Source organism: Cervus canadensis, chromosome 2 (assembly GCF_019320065.1).
Source record: "Cervus canadensis isolate Bull #8, Minnesota chromosome 2, ASM1932006v1, whole genome shotgun sequence".
Classification (NCBI taxonomy): Eukaryota; Metazoa; Chordata; class Mammalia; order Artiodactyla; family Cervidae; genus Cervus; species Cervus canadensis.
This window is the reverse complement of record NC_057387.1, coordinates 20,662,284-20,672,600: the sequence shown is the minus strand read 5'-3', so window position 1 is coordinate 20,672,600 and position 10,317 is coordinate 20,662,284. Positions and strand designations below refer to the sequence as shown.

The 10,317-nt window shown below is 42.1% G+C and overlaps 1 long non-coding RNA gene across 1 annotated transcript; it reads left to right on the top strand.

The window, feature by feature from the left end:
* Positions 1-1,438: 1,438 nt before the first annotated feature.
* LOC122427333 lies at positions 1,439-2,975 on the top strand. Its single transcript, XR_006265394.1, has 2 exons — positions 1,439-1,536; positions 2,387-2,975. It is a non-coding gene; the product is annotated as an uncharacterized LOC122427333 (long non-coding RNA).
* The last annotated feature ends 7,342 nt before the right edge of the window (positions 2,976-10,317 follow it).

Below are 10,317 nucleotides of genomic sequence, written 5' to 3'. Positions count from 1 at the left end.
TCTGCCCCAAGAAGTGGAGGCAGCATCATCTACCTAGAGGCAACAGTGAATGTTTTGAAGGTTCAGGAGAGGAGGGAGGTCATGATGTTTGTGTAGAGTAAGTACAGAGTATATGGGATTGCCAAGCAGTGATTTGGGCTCAACTAAGACATTGAGAGGATGATTAAGATCTAGTGATGATGCCAACCATCCAGAGCATCTGTTTTGTTTTTATTTTTATAGCAGCAAGGCATAGCAGGGAAGATTCAGCCAAGGTTGGAGTTTTGTCAGTCAAGTGCATTGACAAGCTAAAGGTGCAAGAAAGCTTATTTATTGTTGTTGTTCAGTTGCTAAATCATGCCTGATTCTTTGTGACTCTGTGGACCGCAGTACACCAGGCTTTCCTGTCCATCACCATCTCCCAGAGTTTGCTCAAACTCTTGTCCACTGAGTCGATGATGCCATCCAACCAACTCATCCTCTGCCGCCCCCTTTTCCACTTGCCTTCAATCTTTCCCAGCATCAGGATACTTCCCAGCAAGCTGGCTCTTCACATCAGGTGGCCAAAGTAATGAAGCTTCAACATCAGTCATTTCAATGAATATTCAGGGTTGATTTCCTTAGGATTGATTGGTTTGATATCCTTGCAGTCCAAGGGACTCTCAAGAGTCTTCTTCAGTGCCACTGTTCAAAAGCATCAATTCTTCAGCACTTGGTTTTCCTTATGGTCAAATTCTCACATCCGTAATATGTTGGCCAAAATGTGGTTGAAATGATGAACTAAGAAAAGCAAACTAGGAAAGGTTGCTGGTGGGAAGAAAGCTAGTAGATTTCAAGCAAGTTAGAAACAAGGAACTATGATCAAAGAAAGAACTAGCTAGAGAGTTAGGAGACCTGGTTTCTAGTTCAGACTCTGTAAGACCAGAGCATCTCCTTCATCCTGTCTGGCTTTCAGTTTTGTCATCCATGTGTGGAGGGTAAGAAGTGGCCTGAAATCTTGTCCAGGTGGGCTCTTCTATGAGGCTACATCATTGGTCAATGTTTTAGACACTTTGGGATCTGAATCAGATACGCCTATCCTTTGATTGTGACCCCAGGGTGCTTGGACGACTGGTCCCAAATCTGTTAACAGAGTTTTCAGAAACTCCTACATATGTTCTGGGTGACCCAACATTTGTAGCTTCAGATTTTCATCTCAAGCATGCATTGGATTCCTCCATAAACCCTAAATTCAATCTCCAGGTTGTTCTGTTCCATTATAAACCCCTTGGAAATCACAATCTTCTCATCTTTATGGAAATACTTCCAGGGTTTATGGTGGGGAGGATGCCCTGGAAAGATATTCACGAGCATCCAGTAATGACCCAGTGTCGCAGAGTGACAGAGCCCCTGGAATGTGGGAAACGGTCACCATAAAGACCTGGTTGGGAACAGTTTTCATATGACCGTGGCTCATTCCCTCGAGTTGGGTGCAGGATTTGTATAAAAGGCCTCAGATCACACTGTCTCCTCACTGCATTTGATGTACCATCACTTGCCAGAGGTAAGAAGAACAAGGTGAGTGTCTTAATTGAATTGATGGCAATTTGGGGAGGGCCAGGACTGCCACACATCACCTGGACAAGCCACTCCAGGTTGGAGAGAATGGGAACTACCTTGTAATTGAAGGACAATCAGCCTCATGGAAATCACTGAGGTGGCTCAGAAGAAGCAATCCTAGGGGGGATAAATGGTAACCAGAGATTGGGCCAGGGGTGTGGGGTGGTTACTTTGTAAGACAAGAGATAGCCACACAAGGCTTAAGGCAGAGCCCATGATGTAAGAGAGAAAAAAAGGCAAATGATGAAACCAGTTAGTATGACCATGGGCTCAGGCTAAACATGTGGTTTCTAGGGTTCTTAAACCAGAAAATGTTATTTAAAAATTTAAGATTTGGGGAACTATCTAGTGCCCTACATTGCTGCCTTTGAATTCAGAAGACTTAGGAGAACCAGAACAGGTCAGAGAAGGGGTGTGTGTGTGTGTGTGCTCAGTTGAGTCCAGCTATTTGCAACCCCGTGGACTGCAGCCCACCAGCTCCACTGTCCATGGAATATTCTAGGCAAGAATACTAGAGTGGGTTGCCATTTCCTTCTCTAGGGGATCTTCCCAACCCCAGGGATTGAACCCATGTCTCCTGCCTTGCAAGCAGATTCTTAACCACTTAGCCACCTGGAGAAGGTGTTACCAAAGTCTAATTTACCCACTGCTGATTTCCCCTATGCCAGGAAAGTAGGGCTACTCTGCGATGAAGATATGGGCCCTGGAGCCACAGAATAAATTACAGAATGTCAGACTCTGGGGAAAATGCTGATGCAAATAGGGTTTATATTCACTGAACTTTTGGAATATCTGCATTGCTTTACAGAGCAACTGAACATTCTCCAAGATGTTCTGCCAGCAAAACCAGCAGAAGTACCAGCTCCCCAGCAAAAGCCTCCCCAAATATCCACCTAAGCGCTTCCCTCAGGTTCCTCAGGTTCCTCAGGCCCCTCAGGCCCCTCAGGCCCCTCAGGCCCCGGCTCCCTGCCTGTCTCCCGCCCGCACCCACTATGTCTCCAGCTGTTCTATCTCTGGCTTTGGAGGCTGCAGCTCTCTGGTATCCCATCGGTTCCCAAGCAACTACCGACGCCAGCCCCAGCCTTCCAGCTGCTTAGACGTGGAGCTTGCTGGATGTTCCAGTTGCTGCCATGGTTTTGGGGACTACAGCTGACCTGCACCTGTTGAGGATCCAAAGAGCCACAGCCAAGGGCCAGTCTGGAGCCAATGTCACTTCTTGGTCTTTTTCTTCCCTCTCCTGAATTAAGCTGCAGAGATGGATTCCTTTTTCCCAAAAATCTCGTACCTCCTGGCCTTAGCTCTGGTCTTAGGTCAAGAAGATCCAGATACTGGAATAAAGTCTGCTTCTCAAAGCCTTATCAGTGTGCAAAAATAAAGCTTATCTGTCTTGGCACTCAGAACTTCTTGGTGTTTGTTGATGCTCCCCAGCCTTGGCTCTGAGAAGTTCCCAGGAATCTGGATTCCTTAAGCAGACTTCCTCATAGAGACACCAGGTGGGACATTCCCTCTTGAGTAGACTCTGGGTCTGAATGGTTTGGGAGGCTGTGAAAAAAAGATCCAGAGAGGAATAGGAGCGGGGTGTCCCCAAAGTATCATGACCCAGTTCCACTTCTGTGGCCCCATTTGCCACCATCACTGAAGCTTCTTCCTACTCATAAAGGACACACTACTTCCCAGCCCCAGAATTTAGCCTCCAGATCCTTCTTATCTTGGGTAGTCATGTGCTTAAGAAAGAAATGTCACCAAGGTACTTGTAGTTTCCAGATCTCAGTTCAGAAAGCCATGATAATGACTCTCTTTGAGCAAATCTGCCTGACCTAGCCCCTCATGCCTTCTCTTCACTCAAGTGCCAGAGTCTGGTGGGAATATATGCCGAGGTCCAGGGAGCACAATACCCTTGAGAGACATTCAGGTCTTGCTGTTGCTCTTCATCCCAGGTCATTTCTTTCCCTCTTTTATTTAATGGGACAAGTGGCATGGGTTCGGGAGCGAATTCTCCAAGTACTTTTTCCAGACTAACAGTGGGCCGTAGGCAACAGTAACGCTTCTGCCCTTCCTCCAGCACTGTGGTTCTCTGTTCTTAAATTTTTATTTTATAACAGAGCAGAGTTGATCAACAATGTTGTGTTATTAGTTTCAAGCGTGCAGCAAAGTGATTCACTTATATATGTATTTATTCTTTTTCAAATTCTTTTCCCATTTAGGTTATTACAGAATATTAAGCAGAGTTCACTGTGCTATACAGTGGGTCCTTGCTGGTTATCTTTTTTTTAAGTATTTTTGTTTTTAAATTCATTTATTTATTTTTGGCTGTGCTGGCTCTTCGTTGCAGCACGTAGGCTTTCTCTAGTTGCAGCAAGTGGTGGTTACTCTCTAGTGACTGCAGTCGCTCCTCTTGTTGTGGAGCAGAGCCTCTAGATGTGTGGGCTCAGTAGATGCAACTCACAGGCTCCAGAGCACCAGCTTAGTAGTTGTGGCTCATGGGCTTATTTGCCCTGTGGCATGTGGAGTCTTCCTGGACCAGGGATTGAACCCATGTCCCCTGCATCATCAGGTGGACTCTCAACCACTGGACCACCAAGGAAGTCCCTAGCATATCTATTTTAAGTGTCTTAAATATTGTAGTACATACATGTCAGTCCCAAACTCCCAATCTATTCCAGTACTCTGGATCTTAACCACAGTTTCATGACCCATGGTTACCTGTTGGGCTGGTGAGAGACAAAAGAGGGAGTTATGGTCAGTCCTCTAGAAACTGTACATAGTCCCAGCTTAGTTGAAGCAAGCCACACAGCTACTAGAACATCTGGGTTCATGCAGTGGAGTGAGTCTCACACATGAATGCTCTTCATTAGGTGTTATTGCAGAAGAGACCTTTGCAGGCTGCTGGGCCAGGCCATCCTCTTGGATCACAATACATTGTTGAAACTCATGGTTGACCAGGGGCATCCAGGGCACTGAGAGCTCTAGGGGTTAGAATAAAGATAGACCTGACCACCTTTTGTTACTTCCCAATACTCTGTCCAAGGAAAAGGACTTCTAGTTCAGTGAGTCTTCAACCTCCAACAGAAAGAACAGTAGGAGTCCAGAGAGGTATTTCAGAGATTTTTGGGATGTCTGCGAGAGAAAGACTGTGTTTGTGTATGTTTAAAATGCTGTGATAATATTCAGCATGCTCACCAAAAGTGTTAAATAAGAGGTGACAAATGACAATGCTTTGGCGATCATCAGGACTGCTAACCTCACTGGTAGACGTCAGATTAGAAATTGGGTAACACCTCAGTGTGCATTTTTAAGGTCTTACTTATATCAGTTGACTTACAGAGTAATATTCTTTTTGTCACATTCTAGGTTTATTCCTTTTAAAAATTTACTTATTAAAGTAGATCCTTCTTGGTCACTAGCTTCATTCTTTAAAGTATCTTCCATCTCAAACTCAACAGGAAGATGGCTGGTGAAAATCTTTCCATTTTGCTACAATATGTTCAGATGAGTAAATACAAAGGTGCTTGATAGGTACTCAACAGAAGAAAGTAACTTTATATATTGAGATAAGATTTTTATATACTATTAAATAAATAGGTAAAAGTGGTGTTTTATTGAGAGTACAAAAGCAATGGCAAGAAAAACTCTGGATGGAAGTTGTGCTTTATATAGACACTACTGTCAATGTGTGTTAAAGAAATTGTTGTGTGTTGCATCAGAAGACAAATGGATTTTACAGGAAGCTGACACATCACAAAACAAGACCTGACAAAACCACTCGTAAAAATTGACTTTAACTTGCCAGATTTCCAGTGTCATTTGTGTGAAATAAGAAGAAATGGTATTTACTTTTTTATACCACAGATCATTGCCCATATAGAGGCAATGTCCTAGCACAGATATTTTGAATATGATAAGAATGATCACTTTGTTTATAAACATAATTATGGTTGATAAATATATCATAGTTGCATAAGTTAAACTAATAAATTAGTTGCCAAATTTTACTGATCTTTTAATAAACTCAAAAAGCTCAGCATATGTATGTAGTATTGCAATGCCACTGTTTAAATCAGCAGATAAGTATAAACAATGAAACTAAAACTTTTGACTCAAGATAGAATAAGAATAAATTCAGTTTTTTGTGGGAATTCCCTGGCAGTCAAGTGGTTAGGATTCTGTGCTTCCACCACATGGGGCACAGGTTCAATCCCTGGTAGGGGAGCTAAGATCCCACAAGACAGGAGGCATGGTGAAAAAAAAAAAATGAAACATCTAATCACTATTACATTATTAAATGGATATTTATTAAGCACCTACTATGTGCTAGGCATCAGGCTCAGAGATGAGCCTGAAGCAAAAATAAAATAGTCCTACTCTTGTGGAGCTTAGAATCTAGTGAGAAAAGCAGACAATAACTACACAATAACTAAATGTTTAATATATTTTAAACATTACTAATTTGTATAGAGAAGAAGTGAAGGAAGGTTGGGGAACTGAGACTGCTGGGGCAAGAGGGCTGCTAGATTATACAGGGGTGAGGGAAGGCCTGTGTGATAAAATTTTCTTTACAGGAAATGAAGACATGAACCTCATGAATATCTGGAGCAATATTTTAGGCAGAGGGAACCATGAGTACAACTCAGGCAGAAGCATGCATGCCCTTCGGGCACAGCAAAGGGGCCAGCGTGCCTGGATGGGGTGAGTGGGATGTCCGGGTAGTTGTAGGAGCACAGAGATGACTTGGATCCAGTTTATGAAGATCTTACTGAATTTTGGCTTTTATAATGAGTGAAATGAGTATGTATTAGAAGATTTGGGGCAGAGGTGTGCCATTACCAACCCATGTTTTATTTATTTATTTATTAGTTGGAGGCTAATTATTTTACAATATTGTAGTGAGTTTTGTCATACATTGACATGAATCAGCCATGGAGTTACTTGTATTCCCCATCCCGATCCCCCCTCCCACCTCCCTCTCCACCCGATTCCTCTGGGTCTTCCCAGTGCACCAGGCCCGAGCACTTGTCTCATGCATCCCACCTGGGCTGGTGACCTGTTTCACCATAGATAATATACATGCTGTTCTCTTGAAACATCCACCCTCGCTTCTCTCACAGAGCCAAAAGTCTGTTCTTTACATCTGTGGTCTCTTTTTCTGTTTGCATATAGGGTTATCATTACCATCTTTCTAATTCCATATATATATGTTAGTATGCTATAATGTTCTTTATCTTTCTGGCTTACTTCACTCTGTATAATGGGCTCCAGCTTCATCCATCTCATTAGGACTGGTTCAAATGAATTCTTTTTAATGGCTGAGTAATATTCATGGTGTATATGTACCACAGCTTCCTTATCCATTCATCTGCTGATGGGCATCTAGGTTGCTTCCATGTCCTGGCTATTATAAACAGTGCTGCGATGAACATTGGGGTGCAAGTGTCTCTTTCAGATCTGCTAACCCATGTTTTAAAAGCATAATTCATAATTTTGGCTTTTTTTTTTTTTGAGAATAGATTGTGGGGTTAAGGGCAGATCAGAGTGGCCAAGTGGGCTTCCCTGGCGGCTCAGATAGTAAAGCCTGCAGTTTGGGAGACCTGGGTTCGATCCCTGGGTTGGGAAGATCCCCTGGAGGAGAGCATGGCAACCCACTGCAGTATTCTTGCCTGGACAGAGGAGCCTGGTGGGCTACAGTTATGGGGTTGCAAAGAGTCAGACACAACTGAGTGACTAAGCACACATGCGCACACACACACACACACACACACACACACACCGAGTGGCCAAGTTGGAGGTCACCACACTAATTAAGGCAGGTGTTAATGCTGGCTTGGACCAACAGGATTCACTGGTAAACAGATATGTGTATATAAGGAAAACAGGATTCAGAGATAGTTTTCATCTGATCTGTTTTCTTCCCCCATAAAACTCCTCAAAAGTGTTCTTTGTACACTTTGTCTCTAATTCTCCTTTTAACCTAGTCAGTCAAGCTTTTACCTCCACCTTTTTACCCAAATCTTCAAGGTCCCTGTTGACTTTCTGGTTGCCAGATACTGTGACTCCTTTTTCGAATGTTGAGATTAGCCTAATAGAAAAGGATACTGACAATGAAAACTGAGCTGTTGAAACCAAAGCAAAGTGTTAGCTGCTCAGTGGTGCCCAGCTCTTTGCGACCCCATGGACTGCAGCCCACCAGGCTCCTCTGTCCATGGGATTTGAAACCAAATCAGAGAAACAGACACATTCCAACAACTGTTAGTCCTGGCCTGTAGGTGGGGGTTTCCTGGTGCCCCCTGGGGTTCTGCAGTACACAGCCTGTGCAATCTGAGTAGAGGCCCTGATTGCCATTTGCAAAACAGTAATTATGATTTTACCAATACTGTCCAACCAGAAAAAAAATCCAGAGAAAAGGGTAGATGGTAAATTGATAATAAAACTGCAACTGCCATCTGCTATCCACGGATTATTTTGTGTTCATCAAAATAGTCTACTTTCTCTTAATTAATTGATATAAATTTGAATGCAAAAGTAAACTTCAGTGAATAAACTCCTGTATGTTTTACACATAGTAGTCCCAACATAAGATTTTATCTGAGAAATGGTTGTAGTTGTTAAAATATTTTAAAGTTTCCACAGAACATTAAAGATTCCACGCTATATAACTGGGTAGTCTATTAAAAATAATTGCAAGTTATATTGTTCTTTATAAAATATAAATGTCATTGTGATATAAATGATATTTTTTACTATTTTTCTTATTAGCATACAAACTAAGTTTAAGAAAATAACATAACTAACCAGTGAAAACCATAAAGTCACTCATAGATTGTCTGACTTGGGAGCGCATGACCTTTAACTTGGGCATTAATTCATGTGTAGAATTTCTGGCTAATCTCTATCTTGATATATGTTGTCTAAAGGATGGGAAAATGCAATAATATTTCTCTTATTTTTCAATATCAGAATATACTTGAAATACTATTCAGTGTTATTAAACATTAGGCATTTTACTACACAAATTTATTCCTCTTTGATGTATTACTGAGAAAACCAATTTGTGGAATCTTCTTTTTTTCTTCTTTAACATAAGGTTTTTTTGTTTGTTTAACAGAAGGCATTATGTGTATTTCTTAAATAAAATTAAATGCGTTCTTCCATTATTAAATTTAAAAATATCACCTGTGCCCTATTCAAATAATTTTGGGAAATGTAGCTCTGGAGCAATGTTCATCAAATTTCTATTACAAAATAACATGTGCACTTCACTAATCAATTAGTACCTATATTACTGGGCTAATTTTAAGTACGACCTAAGGCAAAGCAAAAAATTTAAACTTACAAGATTAGATTATTATAAGAAACACTTCCTCTTTGAGTCAGGCTGGACACCCTTCAATGTTGTGCAGAGTCTTCTTTGGGGACTAGAGTTGGAGACTTTCAGCCCTGTGAGCTGACAGATACGTTTCAGGCGTTGATATCTACTTGACCACAAGAGGGCAGTGGTAGGAAGACAATGGGCTATGCAGGGAGATAAGACCCTCTTTTTACAAGCTAGCAGGTGGCTTCCAACGTGCTTCTGAGTCTCATCTGGGACCTTTGAAAATGACAGCATCATTTATGACAATCCACACTAAGATGGTTTATTGGGAAGGTTAGATGAAATAATCTATTTTGAAATGGTTTCTAAATTATAAATATTGAATAAAATGTTTGCCATTTGAAGTAAATTCAAGGACCATTGGCTATTCATCTCATTTGCTTTTTGTTTGACTTTATGTTAACATTTCTCTCTGCCTTTTGTTCTATCAGGTGTTTTTCTGGCTTATATTTTCCTTTTCTGACTTTTTTTTCTTCTGTGTTTCTATCTCCTTAACTGGCCACATCTAACAAAGCTTGCTGACTTCTAGGCACTTAATGGGCTCTGTGTAATTCTCATGACAATTGTAAAGGGCACGTAATCTGCCTTCTTTTTATAGACTAGGAATCAGAGTTTCAGTAATTTGTTCATGGTCACAGAGCTGAACAAATTTTAGAAGCAAGCTTTGATCCTGGGCTGACTGTAGCAATGGGTTCAACCAGGTTATAGGAACCAACCAGTAAGTTAGAAAAGGGAAGTTCAATATAAGAATCATTAACAATAGTAAAAGAAAGAGTTCAGTTCAGTTCAGTCGCTCAGTCATGTCCAACTCTTTGCGACCCCATGGACTGCAGCATGCCAGGCCTCCCTGTCCATCCCCAACTCCCAGAGTTTACCCAAACTCATGTCCTTTGAGTCAGTGATGCCATCCAACCATCTCATCCTCTGTTGTCCCCTTCTCCTCCTGCCTTCAATCTTTCCCAGCATCAGGGTCTTTTCAAATGAATCAGCTCTTCGCATCAGGTGGCCAAAGTATTGGAGTTTCAGCTTCAACATCAATCCTTCCAATGTAGATACAAGATATGACAGAGGCTAAGGAAAAGTACTCAAAGAAGGACAAGCTTGGAAGGGATCCACGTGATTGGAAAATTTGTTTCAGCCAGCAGGTAGCAGAGGAGCTCTCTGGTTTAGCCAGACCAAAGCTGATCTGGAGTTGCCAGGCAAACAGACCACCTTCCCAGTGCAGGGCAAGGGGGGCTTAAGAACCTGTGTGGCTTGGGTCTGCCATGGGCGTCCAGGCCACAGTAGGGGCAGGGGTCTTCAGCACATGCCAGCAGCTAGGAGACTTGAGAGGGAGCTGAAGCTCTGTGTGGAAGTCCACCACCCCCTTTCAT